We start from the raw sequence: 20,988 nt of genomic DNA on the forward strand, positions 1-20,988 counted from the left end.
GTACTTCATGATTCCTAAATTATCACATATTCCAATATAATACCAGCTCCGATTTCAGTGTGCTATTTAAAGTTTTATGTTAAATTGAGAAGGTATAACATTTGTAAATTGACCACCTATACATACCCTGTGACAAATATATTTGAGAGGATATTTTGCATCCTTCTATGGCTGGGTTTCCTATTCTGGCATTTTCCTGCAATTCACAGCCCTAATCTTAAATTGTGTGAATGTAGACATTGAACATACATTAGCTATTTAGCATGAAACTGATGACATAGCACAGTCAAGCCAATTAGAAAGAAAAATGTTTACCGAAGAGAGATGCAAATTTAACTGATACTGTAAATTGTTGCTAGTTACAGCAAAGTTGTGTTGTTTTTATTTTATCTGTGCCATTTAGTTTCAACCAAAATAAGGAAAAGTGATATACAAAAGTAAATAATTGATAATAACAACATTATCTATGAGCCTTAAAATTGTTGAAGGCAAAATAGCTCAAATGATTCTTAATGCCTTTCAGGCACATCTGAATCAAATAAGGTAATTATTCTTTAAAATGCTTACACAAAGTCTGATTTACATGCTAGTAATTGCTATGCCTTGTGGCATCTAGCAATTGACACAGCAATGATTTTAATTATTGTAATTTCATCAGTATAAATACTTCAAAGTTATGCAAATACTATCTCATAATCCACATAGACAGCTCAGAGTATTTGATTTACTAGTCTTGTAAGTCTCTTTGTCTATGCAGTTTACTCTCAGATGTGACTCTGCATTGCAATTGAAGCCTTTCACTCACATCAAAGTGCTAAATCATAACAAGATGAGCTAATTTTACAAAGACTGACACTTCAAACATCAAGCTGCAAATACAATTACAAGATGAAATATAAAAAGGACTTTGCTTGGATATCATGAAGCACAGATAATTGTGTCTAATGTTTTGTCTGACATGAGAAAGTAAAGATACATCTTGAACAAATGCTTTTGAATGAGTGAGAACTGAAAAGACCCTCCCTATTACATGATTAATTTCAATGCTACAATAGTAAAATTTTACTGTTCTGCAGTAAATTATCATCAGTATTATAGTCACTCATATTCTCAGCCAACAAACAGTATGGAGCTACAAATAAGGCTTCCCTCATGATATACTGATCCACTGTTGGTAAATCTCAGCCTCTGATTCTTGAATTCATAGGGAATGGAAACTCTAACAGATGAATATACCGACCAGTTGGGAAACTGTGTTTTCTCTGAAATGCTGTTATTGTGTGAAGTTATTTTACCATAGTCTTGACTAAAGCCAAAAACATTTTTGTAGGAAAAGGCAAATAAGACAATGTTTAAATATATTTTAATCCTACCTGTGCTCTCATTTTATACATACAAATTGAAAAAAATTGGTAGATATTACTTGAAATTCTTTGCAGTTTGTAAACTTTTATTCTCATATTGAAAAGTTATATGCAACTTAATTGGCATATATTCATTTATTCTATTCATATCATTAAAAATGCGTTGTTATAAGTAAAAGAGAAACAGCAAAAGTCAATAACAAGATATCATTTTCAACAGAGAATAATGAGTAAAACCAAAATCAGCTTTTTGCCATAGACAGACCAGGGAAAAACCTGATTCTCCTCAGTGCTTTTTATGAATAGGTACCTGGTGTCAGATTCTTTATATGACCAATAGATCATCTACCCTTCAGTTTAAGCGGAAAGAGAAGGTGGCACTTGTTTGCTCCTCTTAGAAAATTCTGCTTTATGAGATGGTATGTTATACAAAATTCTAAAGTGACACCAGTCAGTCATGTCCTTTTGCCACCTCATCTCCTGAAATGTGGGTAGAATTGTGACTTTGTGATTGCGTTAAGACAGATACGACTCTGTCTTAGTCAACTTGAGCAAGAAATTCTCCTGCTGGGCTTGAAGAAGTGAGCTGCCATGTTGTTACAGGGACTGAGAGAAGGCCACAAGGCATAGAAATGTGGACGGCCTCCAGGGACTTGGGAGTGGTCCTCTGCTGACGGCCCATGAAAAAAGGAAGACTTTGTTCCCACAATTGAAAGGAACTGATCTTTGCCAACAACCACATGAGCTTGTAAGACAACCTCAGATCTAAAAAGAAAACCACACAGCTGCCACACTGATTGCGGCTGCAGAGATCCTGAGCAGAGGACCCAGATTCCAATCCTGAGGCTGCACTCAGGCTCCTGAAGCACAGAAACTGTGACAAGGTGAATTTATATTGTTATGCACTCCTAAGTTTGTGGCGATTTGTTTCACTGCAATAAAAAAAGAATAAAGTTGATATCTTTGAAATGTTATTGATTGGATTTTGAGCAATGTATATATGTACATGCCGATGTTTGTGTGAGATATCCCAATCATTCTGTGTCTGTGTCCTTCTGCAGCTGGCCTCAGCTGGGTTAAAGCCTTAAAGGCTACTGGGTTACAAATGCCTAGTCTATAAGATATTGCAAGGATTGTGATATTATGAAGTATCAACACAGATACTCACAATAAGGAGTTTGGTAGATGTTAACCTCATTAGAAGACACTCAACTGGAAAACTTGAAGAAACTTTTCTTTTCATTAGTTTTCCTTTTAATTGAATGATATGTTTGCCAACTGTAAAACAAAGTGGTACTGAAGAATTTATACAGAAATTATGTTAGAAATTATGTTATATAGGGCAGACATATAATGAACCTTCAGATAGATGCAGAATAGGTTATAATGCAGGACTAGTTCCTTTTAGTTCCTAAAATAATAATTTTTGATATATTCTTAATAATTGCCATCTTCCTCTTTTAAAAACTGGGACTAATTAGACTTGGTTTATTGATCTGTTTAAGGATGAGAAATTACATAATTATGGTCACTGAGAAATTCTATTTAGTATGATAATGATGTAGGAAATATGAATGATTTCTTATTCACAGTTATTTAGGTAGATACATACACACGTTCATATCAATGCTTTTAATTTGGTAGAAAAACGATGAATTATGAATAAACATAATGAAACTAAGTATTCCAGACTTAATTCTTTCTTAGCCATGTGACCTTGAAAATGTCATAAAACTGCTAGAAGCCCTTCTCTCATCTATAGAGCAATATCTGCTTTACCTATTTCACAAAGTTAACGTGAAACTCAAAGAAGATGGTATATGTAAAACTTTATTATAATTCCATATAAATAAAAGGCATTGGAACTATTTCACATAAGTACATATTTTTATGTATTGAGAAAGTCAAACAACTACTTCATGAGAATTTATTAAAGCATTATCTTGGTCCAGTTACTTATTTATAACATTGAAAAGTAAATTTTGTTTTAAAAATATCTAAGAAAAAAATTCTGAAAAATTTGACACTTGACAAAAAGATATGTCAACATCATATATTTTAACCTCAAAGGTATGTAACTAGAAAAATATTGCAAATTCAACTTGAACACAGAGCCAAAGAAACAAAGACTTAAAAGGCAACAGGAACACTAGAAAACAGATAGCAGCATGAACAGCTAAATACATTCTGTTCAACTAACAATGAAACACAGGAAGATAACACCAGAAAGCCACCTTGTACAGTCATCAAGTGACAGGAGTGACATAACAATGGAATCACACGTGAGGACTAAAAGCATTAAATATGCATAATTAATTTTGCACTACCTCCTAGCAAGGTTATGATTTCTCCAAGGTCTCCTCAGACACACTTTCATTTACTGGACATACATCAAACCTCTACTCGTTAGCATTGGAAATCATTGGAAATGGAATGTTTCAAATGTATCTGCCACAGAAAATCCTAATTACCCACATGGGTCACCTCCAAGCCTAGAATATTTCTTTTGCCATATATTTTATGTTACATAAACATTTATACTCTTTACAAATACACTACTCACCTCCTTTAATCCACCTTCTCTGAAGCTTGTGAAAAAACGTTCATTTTTTATTTGTAAGAGGGAAGATTGGACCACAGTCAGGAAAAAGTACCAAGGAAGGGAAGGAAAAAAAAATGGCATTAGAGGAACTAAAGGCAGGGGACACAGGAAATAGAAAGTAAGAGAGACAGAGGAGAAGGGGGGGGATAGAAAATGAGGAAAATAAGTCCAATAAAGAGGGAAAATGCCTGGAGAAGCATATCAGGGCTGAAGAGGAGTTGATATGGGAAAAATAATAAAACAATGAATTTCGAGTGGTCGAAGGAGCCCAGAGTGGAGGTCAGGCCAGGCAGCCAGGGGAATATGAAATTAGATGATTTAACCAGGAGAACCAGATCTTTAGATTTCACAGGGAAGATAAAAGGAATTAATGTAGAAAGGAGCAAGATTTCAATCTTAGAATAATAAAATCTCAGCACTGGAAGAGTATTTGGAAAAGACCAGTGCTCAAATAATGTATGAGAGATTTGCTGTCTGAAGAAGTCTGAAAGGGTGGATTGGGAAGAGAAGAAGTTTTTTTCCCCCATCTAGAAAAGGCACAAGTACTATTTTATGGATAATCAGCAAGCAGCCATAGCATCACGTTGACAAATGGCTTGCTTGGAAAGTTAGAACGCATGAAGCTAAATACCTTTTTCTGGATCCTTCTGGGTATCAAGTTAAGTAACACCCTTTAGTTCCTAATAATAAAGACTGGCATTTGTCTCAAAAGAAGGAAAGGAGGGGACCAACATTTATTGAGTACCTACTGTATATAACCATTATACATATTATGCCTGGATAGCCCTTATTTATGATATAATAAAACGGGTTCAGATGACAGAGCAATGTTTCCAAAGTCAAAAAGGTTATAACAAAATGGAGCCAGACATGGAGCTTGGACTTTAAATTTTACTCTTCCATGCCAGAGAAAAAATATAAGAGGAGAAAAAATAGAAATGAGGGAGGGAGAAAAGAATAAGATAAAGAAAATTATATCGCTAGTGTCAATTGCTGAACAGCAGCTATGCTCATCAGCATACCTCACTTCTGGGGATTTGGCCAGGATTAATGTTATATTTATACAGAGGAGGAAATTGAGATTCAGGAAAGTAAAGTAACTTGCCCAAGTTTGCACATTTAATAAGGGGGCTACATTCACCTTGTTTGACTCTAAAGATGACTCAGTTTTCATAAATGCTGCATCACATAGCTGAAGGAAAAGCCTGAGTTTATGTTGAGAAACTGCCACATCTTAATTTGGGTAAGATGGCATGTCTGCTCTGCTGTCAATGTCGGGTCACATATGCCTAGCTTATAAGGTATTGCAAGGATTGCAGGTACTATAAAGTATCTTGAACACTGAAACAGAACAGAGTTGCTATACTTAGTTGCAAGTTAACCAGACTAGAAGATACCTAATTGGAAATAAGAAGTGTATGATAACTATGTGATTTCGACCTATTTGGGGTCACTAATCAATAGGAAGAAAAATAAGAGTTTCATATTTTTTCTTAAAAGTTCCTCATATCTCGGGAGCCAAGATGGCGGCATGAGTAGAGCAGCGGAACTCTCCTTCCAAAACCACATATATCTATGAAAATATAACAAAGACAACTCTTCCTAGAATAAAGACCAGAGGACACAGGACAGCATCCAGACCACATCCACACCTGCGAGAACCCAGTGCCTCATAAAGGGGGTAAGATACAAGCCCCGGCCCCGCGGGAGCCGAGCGCCCCTCTCCCCAGCTCCCGGGGGGAGGAGAGTAGGCAGACCGGGAAGGAGAGGGAGCCCAGGACTGCTGAACACCCAGCCCCAGCCATCCGGACCAGAGCGCAGACACAGTCCGTGCGCGGGGCCCTGGATACTAGGGAAACAGGGCAGCAAGAACGGTGAGAGGGTACCGGAGGCCTGGCGCCGGAGGACATAAGAAAAGTGAGCGGCCATTTTTTTTTTTCTGTTTGTTTTGGCAAGCGCTTTTGGGACGTCTTAAAGGGATAGGGACCCCAATATTAGGGAAACAGGGCAGAAAGACCGGTGAGCAGATTCCTGAGGCTGGCACTGGGGAATAAAGAAAAACGAGCGGCCATTTTTTATTTTATTTTATTTTATTTTAATTAAAAAAAATTTTTTTTTTCTTGTGGTCATTCTTTTGTTTTGGTGGGTGCTTTTTGGAAGTCTTAAAGGGGCAGGGCGGGACACTTAATCTAGAGGAAGGGAATCTGGGGATATCTGGGCACCCTAATCCCCTGGGCCGCAGGGAGCAGGGAGGCCCCTTACGGAGATAAATAACCTCCCGGCCACTCCCCCTCCAACGCAACTCCACCACTTTGGAGCAGCAGCCCGAGCCAGGCCACGATCACAGCAAAAGCTGAGATAAACTCCATTGCAACCGGGCAGGAAGCAGAAGCCCTGTCTGCACAGCTACCCAGCACAAGCCACTAGAGGTCGCTGTTCTCCCAGGAGAGGAGGGCCACAAACCAACAAGAAAGGAAGTCCTTCCAGCCGTCACTCGTTCCAGCTCTGCAGACTATTCCTATCACCATGAAAAGGCAAAGCTACAGGCAGACAAAGATCACAGAGACAACACCAGAGAAGGAGACAGACCTAACCAGTCTTCCTGACAAAGAATTCAAAATAAAAATCATAAACATGCTGACAGAGATGCAGAGAAATACGCAAGAGAAATGGGATGAAGTCCGGAGGGAGATCACAGATGCCAGAAAGGAGATCACAGAAATGAAACAAACTCTGGAAGGGTTTATAAGCAGAATGCATAGGATGCAAAAGGCCATTGATGGAATTGAAACCAGAGAACAGGAACGCATAGAAGCTGACATAGAGAGAGATAAAAGGATCTCCAGGAATGAAACAATATTAAGAGAACTGTGTGACCAATCAAAAAGGAACAATATCCATATTATAGGGGAACCAAAAGAAGAAGAGAGAGGAAAAGGGATGGAAAGTATATTGGAAGAAATAATTGCCAAAAACTTCCCCAAACTGGGGGAGGAAATAATTGAACAGACCACGGAAATACACAGAACCCCCAACAGAAAGGATCCAAGGAGGACAACACCAAGACACATAATAATTAAAATGGCAAAGATCAGGGACAAGGAAAGAGTTTTAAAGGCAGCTAGAGAGAAAAAGTTCACCTATAAAGGAAAACCCATCAGGCTAACATCAGACTTCTCGACAGAAACCCTACAGGCCAGAAGAGAATGGCATGATATATTTAATGCAATGAAACACAAGGGCCTTGAACCAAGGATACTGTATCCAGCACGACTATCATTCAAATATGATGGTGGGATTAAACAATTCCCAGACAAACAAAAGCTGAGGAAATTTGCTTCCCACAAACCACTTCTACAGGACATCTTACAGGGACTGCTCTAGATGGGAGCACTCCTAGAAAGAGCACAGAACAAAACACCCAACATATGAAGAATGGAGGAGGAGGAATAAGAAGGGAGAGAAGAAAAGAATCTCCAGACAGTGTATATAACAGCTCAATAAGTGAGCTAAGTTGCGCAGTGAGATACTAAAGAGGCTAACCTTGAAACTTTGTTAACCACGAATTTAAAGCCTGCAATGGCAATAAGTACATATCTTTCAGTAGTCACCCTAAATGTTAATGGACTGAATGCGCCAATCAAAAGACACAGAGTAATAGAACGGATAAAAAAGCAAGACCCATCTATATGCTGCTTACAAGAAACTCACCTCAAACCCAAAGACATGTACAGACTAAAAGTCAAGGGATGGGAAAACATATTTCAGGCAAACAACAGCGAGAAGAAAGCAGGGGTTGCAGTACTAATATCAGACAAAATAGACTTCAAAACAAAGAAAGTAACAAGAGATAAAGGACACTACATAATGATAAAGGGCTCAGTCCAACAAGAGGATAAAACCATTATAAACATATATGCACCCAACACAGGAGCACCAGCATATGTGAAACAAATACTAACAGAACTAAAGGGGGAAATAGACTGCAATGCATTCATTCTAGGAGACTTCAACACACCACTCACCCCAAAGGATAGATCCACCGGGCAGAAAATAAGTAAGGACACGGAAGCACTTAACAACACAGTAGAGCAGATGGACCTAATAGACGTCTACCGAACTCTACATCCAAAAGCAACAGGTTGCACATTCTTCTCAAGTGCACATGGAACATTCTCCAGAATAGACCACATACTAGGCCACAAAAAGAGCCTCAGTAAATTCCAAAAGATTGAAATCCTACCAACCAACTTTTCAGACCACAAAGTCATAAAACTAGAAATAAACTGTACAAATAAAGCAAAAAGGCTCACAAACACATGGAGGCTTAACGACACGCTCCTAAATAATCAATGGATCAATGACCAAATCAAAATGGAGATCCAGCAATATATGGAAACAAATGACAACAACAACACTAAGCCCCAACTTCTGTGGGACACAGCAAAAGCAGTCTTAAGAGGAAAGTATATAGCAATCCAAGCATATTCAAAAAAGGAAGAACAATCCCAAATGAATGGTCTAATGTCACAATTATCAAATTGGAAAAAGAAGAACAAATAAGGCCTAAGGTCAGCAGAAGGAGGGACATAATAAAGATCAGAGAAGAAATAAATAAAATTGAGAAGAATAAAACAATAGCAAAAATCAAAGAAACCAAGAGCTGGTTCTTTGAGAAAATAAACAAAATAGATAAGCCTCTAGTCAGACTTATTAAGAAGAAAAGAGAGTCAACACAAATCAACAGTATCAGAAACGAGAAAGGAAAATCACGACGGATCCCACAGAAATACAAAGAATTATTAGAGAATACTATGAAAACCTATATGCTAACAAGCTGGAAAACCTAGGAGAAATGGACAACTTCCTAGAAAAATACAACCTTCCAAGACTGACCCAGAAAGAAACAGAAAATCTAAACAGACTAATTATCAGCAACTAAATTGAAGCGGTAATCAAAAAACTACCAAAGAACAAAACCCGCGGGCCAGATGGATTTACCTCGGAATTTTATCAGACATACAGGGAAGACATAATACCCATTCTCCTTAAAGTTTTCCAAAAAATAGAGGAGGAGGGGATACTCCCAAACTCATTCTATGAAGCTAACATCACCCTAATACCAAAACCAGGCAAAGACCCCACCAAAAAAGAAAACTACAGACCAATATCCCTGATGAACGTAGATGCAAAAATACCCAACAATATATTAGCAAACCGAATTCAAAAATACATCAAAAGGATCATACACCATGACCAAGTGGGATTCATTCCAGGGATGCAAGGATGGTACAACATTCGAAAGTCCATCAACATCATCCACCACATCAATAAAAAGAAAGACAAAAACCACATGATCATCTCCATAGATGCTGAAAAAGCATTTGACAAAGTTCAACATCCATTCATGATAAAAACTCTCAGCAAAATGGGAAGAGAGGGCAAGTAACTCAACATAATAAAGGCCATCTATGATAAACCCACAGCCAACATTATATTGAACAGCGAGAACCTGAAAGCATTTCCTCTGAGATCGGGAACTAGACAGGGATGCCCACCCTCCACACTGTTATTCAACATAGTACAGAAGGTCCTAGCCACAGCAATCAGACAAAACAAAGAAATACAAGGAATCCAAATTGGTAAAGAAGAAGTTAAACTGTCACTATTTGCATATGACATGATACTGTACATAAAAAACCCTAAAGACTCCACCCCAAAACTACTAGAACTGATATCGGAATACAGCAAAGTTGTAGGATACAAAATTAACACACAGAAATCTGTGGCTTTCCTATACACTAACAATGAACCAACAGAAAGAGAAATCAGGAAAACAACTCCATTCACAATTGCATCAAAAAAAAAAAAAACCTAGGAATAAACCTAACCAAAGAAGTGAAAGACTTATACTCTGAAAACTACAAGTCACTCTTAAGAGAAATTAAAGGGGACACTAGCAGATGGAAACTCATCCCATGCTCGTGGTTAGGAAGAATCAATATCGTCAAAATGGCCATCCTGCCAAAAGCAATATACAGATTTGATGCAATCCCTATGAAACTACCAGCAACATTCTTCAATGAACTGGAACAAATAATTCAAAAATTCGTATGGAAACACCAAAGACCCCGAATAGCCAAAGCAATCCTGAGAAAGAAGAATAAAGTAGGGGGCATCTCACTCCCCAACTTCAAGCTCTACTATAAAGCCATACTAATCAAGACGATTTGGTACTGGCACAAGAGCAGAGCCACAGACCAATGGAACAGACAAGGGAATCCAGACATTAACCCAGACATATATGGTCAATTAATATTTGATAAAGGAGCCATGGACATACAATGGCGAAATGAAAGTCTCTTCAACAGATGGTGCTTGCAAAACTGGACAGCTACATGTAGGAGAATGAAACTGGACCATTGTCTAACCCCATGTACAAAAGTAAACTCAAAATGGATCAAAGACCTGAATGTAAGTCATGAAACCATTAAACTCCTGGAAAAAAAATAGGCAAAAACCTCTTAGACATAAACATGAGTGACCTCTTCTTGAACATATCTCCCCAGGCAAGGAAAACAACAGCCAAAAATGAACAAGTGGGACTACATTAAGCTGAAAATCTTCTATACAGCAAAAGACACCATCAATAGAACAAAAAGGAACCCTAGAGTATGGGAGAATATTTTTGAAAATGACACATCCGATAAAGGCTTGACGTCTAGAATATATAAAGAGCTCACACTCCTCAAGAAACAAAAAACAAATAACCCAATTAAGAAATGAGCCGAGGAACTGAACAGACAGTTCTCCAAAAAAGAAATACAGATGGCCAACAGACACATGAAAAGATGCTCCACATCGCTAATTATCAGAGAAATGCAAATTAAAACTACAATGAGGTATCACCTCACACCAGTAAGGATGGCTGCCATCCAAAAGACAAACAACAACAAATGTTGGCGAGGCTGTGGAGAAAGGGGAACCCTCCTACACTGCTGGTGGGAATGTAAATTAGTTCAACCATTGTGGAAAGCGGTATGGAGGTACATCAAAATGCTCAAAACAGACTTACCATTTGACCCAGGAATTCCACTCCTAGGAATTTACCCTAAGAATGCAGCAATCAAGTTTGAGAAAGACCAATGCACCCCTATGTTTATCGCAGCACTATTTACAATAGCCCAGAATTGGAAGCAACCTAAATGTCCATCGATAGATGAATGGATAAAGAAGATGTGGTACATATACATAATGGAATACTACTCAGCCATAAGAAAAGGGCAAATCCTACCATTTGCAGCAACATGGATGGAGCTGGAGGGTATTATGCTCAGTGAAACAAGCCAAGCAGAGAAAGAGAAATACCAAATGATTTCACTCATCTGTGGAGTATAAGAACAAAGGAAAAACTGAAGGAACAAAACAGCAGCAGAATCACAGAACTCAAGAATGGACTAACAGGTACCAAAGGGAAAGGGACTGGGGAGAATGGGTGGGTAGGGAGGGATAAGGGGGGGAATAAGAAGGGGGGTATTAAGATTAGCATGCATTGGGGGATGGGAGAAAGGGGAGGGCTGTACAACACAGAGAAGGCAAGTAGTGATTCTACAACATTTTGCTATGCTGATGGACAGTGACTGTAAAGGGGTTTATAGGGGAGACCTGGTATAGGGGAGAGCCTAGTAAACATAATATTCATCATGTAAGTGTAGATTAATGATACCAAAAAAAAAAAACCAGGCAGTTCCTGTGTGGTGACCTCCAATGAGTCCTACACAAGGGTATAAAAGGCATATAAAAGTGTAGGCAAAGGGTCTGTTTGTGTTTATACAGAGGATCAAAGCCTAATTTGGCTACCCCGGAAATGAACTAAGATATGATATGAAAAAGAACTTCCAACATCAGCACTCTCTGGAAGACTCATGCCAGAAGATGATCTTCAAAAAACCCCAACAAAGATCCACGCACTGCTACAGGTGTAGATGCACTCATCCCACCAGTTCCTGGACTTGCCATGGGAATGAAGAAGGAGATATCTAAGCTGGCCTGTGCATACAGTAAAACAACAAATTTGACTGGATCTATACTGTTGGAACTCAACCAAGAATTAGGAGAAGTGCAAATTGTAGTGCTCCAAAATCTTACAACTACAGACTATTAACTGTTAAAAAAACATATGGGATGTGAACAGTCCCCAGGAATGGGTTGTTTTAATTTGTCTGATTTCTCTCAGACTGTTTAAGTTCAGTCGGACAATATCCACCATATCATAGATAAGTTTTCACAAAAGCCTAAGGTGCCTAACTGGTTTTCTTGGTTTCACTGGAGATGACTGGTAATTACAGGTATGCTTTGGTTATGTAACTATACTCCTATTATGTTTATGTGTGTGCGCAATTTAAGTAGTAGTTTAAAACCTATACATGCTGAAGTTACTCTACAAGAAGATATGTCAAAGAAATAATCAATCTTCCCATGTTTTCTTCCACCTGCTACTTCTATAGCTTTTCTTCTTCCTTCCTAACTACAACCCTTAAATAGAATTCGTGCCTCATATCAAATTTACTGAGTATCATAATTCTTCCAAGTGGTAAAGATACCTCAAGACAAATGCTGGGCATAGAAGCCACAGGGCATAAATATGCAAAGAAGTAAAAAGCTAACCTTTTCAAACAATAAGGCTTCTCTCTCACTTACCAACTTTACATTTCCCTGTATGGCCCCGGAAGATGACTGGTTAGCCAGAGACGGGTAAGATTCCTCAAGGGAGGAACAACCTAAGACAGGCACAGTCGCAGGGGGGCCATCAGGTGAGAAATTGGGGATCAACAGAGGTGAGGCTTAGAACCTCACCCCCCCTGTTCTGAGAGAAATCTTCTGCATACGTGGATGTTTTATTGCCCTTGTCTAGCTTGGATTAACACATAGTCTACAGGCACACACCTGTTCATCTACATTTGCTCTCTTACAACACTAAACTATGTTTTCTACCTTTATCTTGTATCTACCTACCACTTCAGCATTTTATTAAAAATAATAATAATAAAGAGAGAAATGTGGTATCCACATATAAATCAAGTATAAAAATCAAATGAGTATTCATATTTGAACTGACTGTTTATAGTTCATAATGCATGAGCAAAACCAAAAGTTTCTGTGATGACTGCCCTTGTACTGTTCACCATGTAACTTATTCACAATGTAAGGATTTGTTCTCCATGTACGAACTTGTTTGTTATGGTTCAGAAGATTGGAGACTGATGAAAATTCGGCTTGGGGTGGATTAATGATTGTGCCTTGAGCATTGACCCCCCTATACAGAATTTTATTGTTGTTAACAACCATTTGATCAATAAATATGAGAGATGCCCTCACAAAAACAAAACAAAAACCAAAACAAAACAAAACAAAAAAAACGAAAAAAAAAGTACACACTTCCAATTGTAAGATAAATAAGTAACCGGGATGTAATGTATAGCATAGGAATATAGTCAAAATATTGTAATAACTTGGTATGGTGATAACTGGTACCTAGAATTATCATGTATATAAATGTTGAATCACTGTGTTGCACACCTGAAACTAATGTAATGTAATATTGTGTGTCAACTACCCTTCAATAAAAAATAATTATCTACAAAAAAAAAGTTTCTCATATCTCTAAAAGAGAAACTTTAAGAATATTATCATCATCATCATCATCATCATCTTCATGATTCCTTACAAATACTTTATGATCTATACATTATGTGGTAAACTTTAGTTGCTATTATCAGGGAAAAGATAGCCTTGCACTTGTTAATAACAAGGGAGAAATTGCAATAAAGAAAAACATTAAATAGCAATATTTCAGATGTATTGTGACTATTTACATAAAGATTGAGAAGACAGATATAAAAAACTAATAGACTAGTGAAAGAAAATTATATGACCATGCTAATCAATGTACAGTAAATATGATCACAGAACTTCTGTACTAAAACTACTTTGGGATAGTTAAGAGTTCAGGCATTTTAGTAGGTAAACAATTCCAGAGACAGTTCATATATACATTTATTCCTGAAATTCTGCCTTATCTTTCCTTCAACAACATAAAAATAGACTTTGGTTTGGAAATATTTTAAAGTATATTTTTATGGGAAAGAAGCCACGTCTTGTATCTTTGTATAATGAGGAAAGTAATCATACATTTTGTGGCTTCATTTGAGATAGTTAAAATTACATGGAAAACTTAAGGGTTCCTTCTGGTTAGAGCCCATAATTTTTTCAAGGGCATTTAGGGAGCTACAATACTTTTAATGAATTCACTTCCATTGCTATGGTGACTGCTCCAAAAGGCCACATGATATAGTAATAATGATTGGCAATGAGACCTCTATATTTAAATTTCCATACTGGTGTGCATGATCATGAAACCTTAACGATGGCTGACCGTGACATGTCTAGAGACAACAGCTGTTAGGCATTGTAGTTTGACATCTCTCACAACATTTCACAACCCAGTTCTTCCACATTTTGAGAGGTAAATTTGGACGCATGTCAGGTAAATACGTCAAATCAGATTTTAATCCTGATGTGTGTATGTTTACCACCTTTGCCTCTTGCAATTCTTCAAAATTAAAAAAAAAAATCAAGTTTAATGTTGTAGCAATTAAGGGTCTTGTAAATTGTCATATTTGGATCATAATAGAAATGACTATGCATTTCTATAAACTGCTTTTAGAATGATATTTATAATCATGCCTACAATTACCTGAAAAAGAGCTTCTTTTTTTTCAATAAAATTGCCAATTTTGCACCTTTAATTGATTTGTATTATGGCATTAAACAATGCTGACAATCAGACACTGTTAGCATCCATTCATTTGTTAATCAATTAAACCTATTTAATGAGTTGAGCAAGCACAGAACTTTTACAGTGCTAAACAAAATACCTTGGAAAAAAAGTAAAATCTCTTTCAAAAATTAATATAGAATGTAGTAAGAAATCATATAAAAGGAACTTGTGACAATCAAATGCACATAAATTTTTAATAAAGCTCTCTGGTAAAGATTAACCTATTAATCATAATATTTAATAATTAAAAAACTAATAAAAGATTAACATCTACTAATGAATGTTTGCTACCCACAGATAATCCCTGACTTACACTGGTTCGACTTACAATTTTTGATCGGGATGCGCAAAAGCAATAAGCATTCAGTAGAAACCATACACGGAGTTGTGAATGTGGATCTTGTGTGTGAAGCTAGCAATGAGCAGTACTGTCCTCCCTTCGGGTGCCGGGCAGTGAGCGGCAGCTCCCAGTCAGCCATGCTGTCAGGGGGGTGAACCACCCATACACTTAAACAACCACACTGTACATGTACAACCATTCTGCTTTTCCCTTTCAGGACAGCATTCAGTAAATTACATGACATAGTCAACACTTTATTATAAAACAGGTTTTTTGTTAGATGATTTTGCCCAACTGTAGGTTAACATAAGTATTCTGAGCACCTTTAAAGTAGGCTAGGCTAAGCTATGATGTTCAGTAAGTTAGGTGTATTAAATGCATTTTCAACTTGCAATATTCTCAATTTACAACAGGTATATTGGGATGTAACCCCATTATAAGTAGAGGAAGATCTGTGATATATCATCTAATCTACACAACAAAACTTGAAAATTGATAATACTTGTATTTTCATATAACAAATAATAAAACTGAGGCACAGAATGTGTAGGCAGAACACCCAAGGCCAATCAGCTAGTCAGTGCCAGAGCTGATACTCTAACCCAGGCCGTCTGGCGCCAAGCTTTAACCCCTATGCTGTGCTACAAGAAAGGTATAGAGTGAAAACTATATTGCAGTAATTTTCACCCATGGTGCTCTGAGAAAAACTGGAAGATCAAGGTAAACATGTACTGGATACCAAATCAGGCACCATTCTAATGGTGTATGCTTGATTTTCATGCAGGTAAACTGCAGTGCTACATTATTAAACTTACCCTTAGCCAGAGATCTTAGACAATTTGTTATTTTTTCAGGCAAAGAAGAGTTTCTTCTATGGCAGCTTAATTTTTATATCCCATATACACCTTTTCTGACCCTAAAATTTATTTTAGAATCTTAACTAATTTTAATTAATGGTTCTTTGCTTCTCAGAATCTTATTTTCTAATCTGTAAAATAAGTTCTTTTACTAACGTCACAGTTTTGAGGAGTAAACTAAATGATATAAAAGATGTGTGATATATGGTGATAATAGATACCTAATAAATTCTTGTTGATTGTGCATATTTTAGAGTTTTTGATCTTTCTTACAATTTAGAGGATTCTTGAACATTTTTTATAAAGATCTAATATATCACCAAAATTTGTTTAAACATTTAATGTCTGCTTCATATCTCTCTCCTTCTTATACCAGTTAAATATGGATTGTATATAATTATTTCTTTGTCCACTTGGAAATAAAGTAATTGAGTTACAACATGTAGCAGAAAAAGCTTTTATAACTTAATCCAAATGAAATAAATGCAAGTTGAGAGTAGTAGTTTGCCTTAAAGGATAAAACTCAGTTCCCAAGGATTCAATCGCCTATATATTTCTCATAAACAACTCTACATTTTGTAGCATTCTGTTCTTTGGGGGCTCCAATCATTCAGTATTCTGAGGCAGTGCATGGCTACAAGGATGAATAATGAGATCAAATACCTTTCCCATCCAGATCATAGCCTTTTGGTCTGGTCTGTGTCACAAGTGACTAGAAGTCGTCATTACCAGTTGATGGGTGTTTAATTGTCAATGAGAAATGTGTGCTGGCATCATTCCAATTCCTAACAGCTCAGTGTTCAGTGTTAGAGAAATCACTACAGTGGGCTAGCTTCCTTATCTACAAAGCACATTGCTCTATGGATTTAGACAAGACAAAAAGCTCATGCAGCCCTAAGGAAGTCTATTCAAAATGGAGATTAAAGAACACTTCCCCAAAAATAACATACCCACAAAACCTCCCCCTTTAAAATATAAATTTAGAAGCAGCAGCAACAGCTATTCATGGAATAAATGCTTTATTAGGTACCAAGCATATGTTAGGGGATGTGGACACCTAAATGATAGAATATTGCTCTTTGGGTTTTAGAGACTATGGAGTGTTACAGATAATTAAATAAATAATTTCTATTAGAGATAAATGCTGTGGAAGAACTGTGACACCTGTGAAGGCACAAAGAGGAAAGTTCTCCTTTTTATCTGAAAATTCTAAGAAAGGCAACCTTGAAGAATTAACTTCATTCAGGTAGAAACTGTAAAACAAGAATGGGCCAGAGGACATCCAAAAAGAGTTGCACAAAAATGTCAGCTTACTAAAACAGAGAATTCCAAAGAATACAGGAATAGCAAATGTTGAGTAACTATTACCTTTTAGGCCAAGGAAAGAACTCAAGAAGGAACAAACTTGGAAGAGGGTTCCCTCCAAGGCTGAGGAGAGGGGGTGGTTTCTGCATGTGGATGGGAGAGAAAGTCACTAGGGTGTCCCAGTACAGAGCGGGGAAGAGGGAAGCCACCTCCTGAGGACAAGCCAAACCTGCTGGAGAGGGAACACTGGGTCATGCCCCTGGCAGCCTTGTCATAGATGCCTGGAAGTAGCCTGGAAAAACAGCATTCAGAGCCAGAAAGAGACCTGTCCCTGATAATGGCCCTGCAGTGTCCCTCCAGCACCTCCCATTCATACTACCTGGAATGCTGCAGCTGACCATCGACAAGTATTTACAGGCTCCAATGCCAGTGTCACGAAACACGTCAAAGAAAAGAGGATTTGGAACTAGAGGCAATCAATCAATAACTGGCAAAGCAAGCATTGAGAAATGAGCCTGTAAAAGGTGAGTAGAGACCTCATTATCAATATCTTTGTAAATCATGCCAGGTGTCCTGGGAATGATTCTGTACATCCAGGAGCAAAGAAATTTTCCTGTGCAAAACAACCATGTGGGGTTCTTACTGAAAATACAGATTTTAGGCTACATCCTTGGGAATTTTACTTCAGTGGGTAGCCATGAATTGCTGTTTTTAACCAAATATCTAGGGATTTTTATACAGATAATGTTTCTTGCAACATGTGCTTGGAAAGAGTGGTGTAGGTTATGAAGAACTCGTAAAAGTTCTGAAGCAGGAGAATGACATGCTTGCATTTGTGTTTAGAAGTGCTTCCAACTGGAAATAGATGGCAGATGAGAGTAGCAAATCTATGACTGTTGGATTTTTCATTTTGAATGGATAACATTAAAATTATCGTGACAATGTACATAATCAGCTTAAAAATATTAGACTTAAAATAATAGAAAACTAATTAAAATTCCAAAACAATATCCAACAACATAAGTATCAAATACTTATTTGTTACAGTCTGGCTCCTTCACTGGTAATATCAAGGTTATCTAGCAACATACAGTATTTTGTGCAAAGTGGGTGCTCAATTAATGTTATTGAGTGATTGCCAGGCATTCCTAACTGACAGATGTTACTGCACACTAAAGTAAAAGTACTTCTTTTCATTTAGCCAGATGGCATGACTGGGACTCAGCAATGGACAGTTTAAAGTACAAAATAATTTTCAAGATATTTGATAAATTGCTATTTTGTTCCTAGGAAATTATACATGTTTTCATTTGAATGAGTGTAGGGAAGTTCTTATTCCTTTTCATTTTAGAGTGTGTATAGAAAACTAGTTTTCTTGACTCTAATTTGCATGCCAATATCATTAAAAATTTTAACCATGTAAGAAAAAAGAGATAACATTTGTCACATACAATTCAAATTCAAAGTCACATTTTCTTCTTCTTAGCCCTAAAACACATCTGGAAACAAACTGTTCTCAAAAATATCTGTTAATTTGAGTTAAGTATTTGAAATGATCCAGGTGTATGAAGCATTTTTCTTACCTTCCAAATAAGTCAACAAAATTTTTTTAACACTTACTAAATTTTATTAGTATAATTCATATTGGCCCACATGTGGAGCCACTTTGGACAAAATTTCTCATGAGATTTTATTTAGGTAGTGATCAGGTAGTAAGCTGGATCCTAATAGTATTGGTGGAATTGAAGCTGGTTGATCATTCATACAAAAAGAGAGTTTTAATGACTTTATGTCAACAAAAATGAATATTCCTGTAGCTTGCTCTATAGGGCTTTTACATGTTAACATATCTAAAGACAGCATTTTTGCATTATTTTAATATAGAAAATTATATAGAAAAATTCAAAAATGTGTAAAATCCCATCACTGCTAAAGGTAAGATTTCTTCTAGTCTTTTTCTGTGAGTATGTTTTAATAACTAAGATAATATTCTACAAACAATTTTATATCCTGAGTTTGTACTTTTGGTGTACTTGTTGAAAATATTTGTCAAGTTTAATATTTTTGTTTAATAATGTGTATGCTGGTTACGAGTGATGTTTGAGCCTGACAGTTTCAAGCAAAATCATACTCACTAACGTATTTGACACAACAATTTCTAGACAGAGCATCTCATAAAGAACAAATTTGAATTGTGTGCCAACTCTGAATGAACCCAAAATGCTTTAGTTTGCTTATGGATGTGAAGCAACAGCAAATGAGCAGTAACATCTATGAACTGGCATATTGCATACAGGGGCTATAGCCATATGTTTCAAAGGACTTTGGTGTTTAACCTTTCTTTTACCCTAAAGGTGTTTTCCTGGCTTATTGCTTATGTTACCTTGTTTAGAAATATTTTTATACCATACTGTTTATCCAAAATATTCATATCTAATATTTCATATTATTCTGTAATGTTGAAATATCACTTATAGCCTATTTATTTAGTGAGGCTGAGGCTGGCAAAGTCATTCCACCAGAAAAATAACTGGTCTTCCAGAAATGGAATGAAACATTTCAAAAGACTTTCTGTTGGAAATCACTTATTAAACAATTATTACATGAAGTAAGTCAGTAATTAAGTTACCTTTAATACTTTTATGATTATTAATTATTAGAAAACGAGCTTACACTAAAGATTCAACTGTGGCTTTTTATGAAATTATAATATCAAGAAAGTCTGTAAGCTTCTAAATATGCAGGCATGTGATCTGTGGCTCCCTTTTGTACTCTGGCCTCAGGATCCAGAGTGCTTGACTTGAGAGAGAGGAAAAACTCATTTTTCTTTGAAACTTCCTTCTTTTATATCTTGTCTTTATGTTCTTTATGTGTGGATCAAATATACTTTATCTTGAATATCGTGCTTTATTTTAAAGTTTTTCCTACTCTAGAAATTTCAGCATTTGGCTTTTAATTCATTCTCACAAGATGTGATGAATTCACAAAAAGAAATTTTACACAACAATCTCACACCTTAAATAAAATTTTTTTATTAAAAACTAAAGGGTATCTAAAATTATTTTATGTAGTTTTGAATACAAATATACGAAATAATACTATAAAGATTAGAATAACTGTAGAATCGATTCAATTTCCTTATATTATTATTTTCATTCCAATAAACATCTGTTGTCTGAAAATACATGATATGCCAACTAAAGTTATTTTGTTATATTAACTAAAGCTGTTTAAATAGCTATAAAGCCATTTATCATCAATTTTCCACTTATCTATTTTAATTTTCTTAATGTTGTATTTGTATGTAAGTTCTGTGCCCTTTTTTTCAGAATTTTACTCATAATAATAATATGCATTCATACTTCCACTCACTTTTAGATTGTCAGTTTATCATATTTCCAACCCATATTCGCTAAAGGTAAATATTCAGACATTTAGATGTGAGCAATTGTTCTAAATTATGTATGACTTACCTTGCTTATATAATTTATTGATAATGTTCTTGGCTGAAAACTGAAGTCAGATTATCCTTAGCAGTTATCAGTAATGTATTTCTGCCCATCTCTAGCCTTTTCACCTTATCTCCTCACAAACCTCAAAAATGTAATAATACTAGAAAAATCAAATTGAAATGAAATTTCAATGGTGTTACTCAGTGGAGAGGACATAACTTCCGAAGT

This window comes from Manis pentadactyla, chromosome 3 (assembly GCF_030020395.1).
Source record: "Manis pentadactyla isolate mManPen7 chromosome 3, mManPen7.hap1, whole genome shotgun sequence".
Classification (NCBI taxonomy): domain Eukaryota; kingdom Metazoa; phylum Chordata; class Mammalia; order Pholidota; family Manidae; genus Manis; species Manis pentadactyla.